Genomic DNA, 2,569 nt, shown 5'->3' with positions numbered 1-2,569 from the left:
TAGAGGAGTGAGGGAGAGGGAGAGGGAGAGGGAGAGAGAGAGAGAGGGAGAGGGAGAGAGAGGGAGAGAGAGAGAGGGAGAGAGAGAGGGAGAGGGGAGAGAGGATGATTGATACACAGCCAAACCAGGCTGAGCTATGGAAGTGTGTGTTTGTTGTGTATGCACTATACGGTATGTTACCGTATGGTATTTTACGGTATCCCATACTGTTACTGAATAATTTCCCCCCTGTTGCATTTACGGTAACTTATAGGCAACTGACTGCTTGTAAATGACCATAAAACAACAGTACAGTGCATTACTGTAATCTTCGTAGGGTACAGTAATTGTACCGAATGAATTAATTAATGGATGAATGCATTACTTAATTGGTTTAATTCGTTGAGAGGAGATGGGGCTTTGTATTTGACAGTATTTTACCATAATTGCATGTGATTGGTGGAGGCAGGTTGGCTGCTAGGTACTGTGATGTGTTTATTTGTTACAGCATAGCAATGATGGCCAATCCTGAAGACTTTGTTAAAATAACAAATTTGACATGTTTCTATTCAGAACATTCACAAATACAGTAACGCTTCGATCACACCTACAGCGTCACTACGTAAAAATAGTACGCAGCATCATCTGGATATGTACACAACAGCAGTTCAACATTCCCCCTCTGCTCCCATTTCTGTCAAGCCGTCTACAGCATACAGTTTGACGCATACGTTCGATAAATCCAACGTAGGGACCACACTGAACGTACTGCAACTGCCTCTGCAACGCAATGCTGCAAGGCAAACTCAGAGTTCCATTGGAAATTAATGTAATTCTGGTTTACCAAAATGCAATGACTCTGTCGGTGTGTTCAAAGCGTTAGCTAGTAGCTCTGCTAATTCCGCCAGTTCAGCATCACCACCTCCACTAGCTAGTAGGCCTACTAGTGAGTCAGACTCAGCGAGAGACGGGGAGCCGGTGGGCAGTGCAGATTTCAAAGTTGGGCTGTCGGTGTGTTCGAAGCGTAAGGGAACTGCTACTGTATTTTAAGTATAATATTTTATGATTAACTTCCAAAATACATCAAATATTTCCCAGCAGCTGAACATTTTCCTACAGTGCAATGTTATTTAGGTCATATGTATTTGTATTTATTATGGATCCCCATTCGTTCCTGCCAAGGCAGCAGCTACTCTTCCTGGGGTTTATTATGGATCCCCATGAGTTCCTGCCAAGGCAGCAGCTACTCTTCCTGGGGTTTATTATGCATCCTGCCAAGGCAGCAGCTACTCTTCCTGGGGTTTATTATGGATCCCCATTAGTTCCTGCCAAGGCAGCAGCTACTCTTCCTGGGGTTTATTATGGATCCCCATTAGTTCCTGCCAAGGCAGCAGCTACTCTTCCTGGGGTTTATTACGGATCCCCATTAGTTCCTGCCAAGGCAGCAGCTACTCTTCCTGGGGTTTATTATGGATCCTCATTAGTTCCTGCCAAGACAGCAGCTACTCTTCGTGGGGTTTATTATGGATCCCCATTAGTTCCTGCCAAGGCAGCAGCTACTCTTCCTGGGGTTTATTATGGATCCCCATTAGTTCCTGCCAAGGCAGCAGCTACTCTTCCTGGGGTTTATTATGGATCCCCATTAGTTCCTGCCAAGGCAGCAGCTACTCTTCCTGGGGTTTATTATGGATCCTCATTAGTTCCTGCCAAGGCAGCAGCTACTCTTCCTGGGGTTTATTATGGATCCTCATTAGTTCCTGCCAAGGCAGCAGCTACTCTTCCTGGGGTTTATTATGGATCCCCATTAGTTCCTGCCAAGGCAGCAGCTACTCTTCCTGGGGTTTATTATGGATCCTCATTAGTTCCTGCCAAGGCAGCAGCTACTCTTCCTGGGGTTTATTATGGATCCTCATTAGTTCCTGCCAAGGCAGCAGCTACTCTTCCTGGGGTTTATTATGGATCCCCATTAGTTCCTGCCAAGGCAGCAGCTACTCTTCCTGTGGTTTATTATGGATCCCCATTAGTTCCTGCCAGGGAAGCAGCTACTCTTCCTGGGGTTTATTATGGATCCTCATTAGTTCCTGCCAAGGCAGCAGCTACTCTTCCTGGGGTTTATTATGGATCCCCATTAGTTCCTGCCAAGGCAGCAGCTACTCTTCCTGGGGTTTATTATGGATCCTCATTAATTCCTGCCAAGACAGCAGCTACTCTTCGTGGGGTTTATTATGGATCCCCATTAGTTCCTGCCAAGGCAGCAGCTACTCTTCGTGGGGTCCGGCAGAATTAAGGCAGTTATACAATTTGAAAAACATTACAATATATTCATAACAGAATCCACAACACACTAAGTGTGTGCCCTCAGGCCCATACTCCACTTTCACGTAGATACAACACTAAATCCATGTGTGTACGTGTGTTTATAGTGTGTATGTTATCATTGGGCTCCCGAGTGCCTCAGTGGTCTAAGACACTGCATCTCACTGCAAGAGGCGTCACTATAGTACCTTGGTTGAATCTGGACTGCATCATATCTGGCTGTGATTGGGAGTCCAATAGGGCGGTGCACAACTGTGAAGAGACCTCTGGTGGC

This window comes from Salvelinus namaycush, unplaced genomic scaffold (assembly GCF_016432855.1).
Source record: "Salvelinus namaycush isolate Seneca unplaced genomic scaffold, SaNama_1.0 Scaffold227, whole genome shotgun sequence".
In the NCBI taxonomy this organism is placed as follows: domain Eukaryota; kingdom Metazoa; phylum Chordata; class Actinopteri; order Salmoniformes; family Salmonidae; genus Salvelinus; species Salvelinus namaycush.
This window is presented reverse-complemented; position numbering follows the sequence as displayed.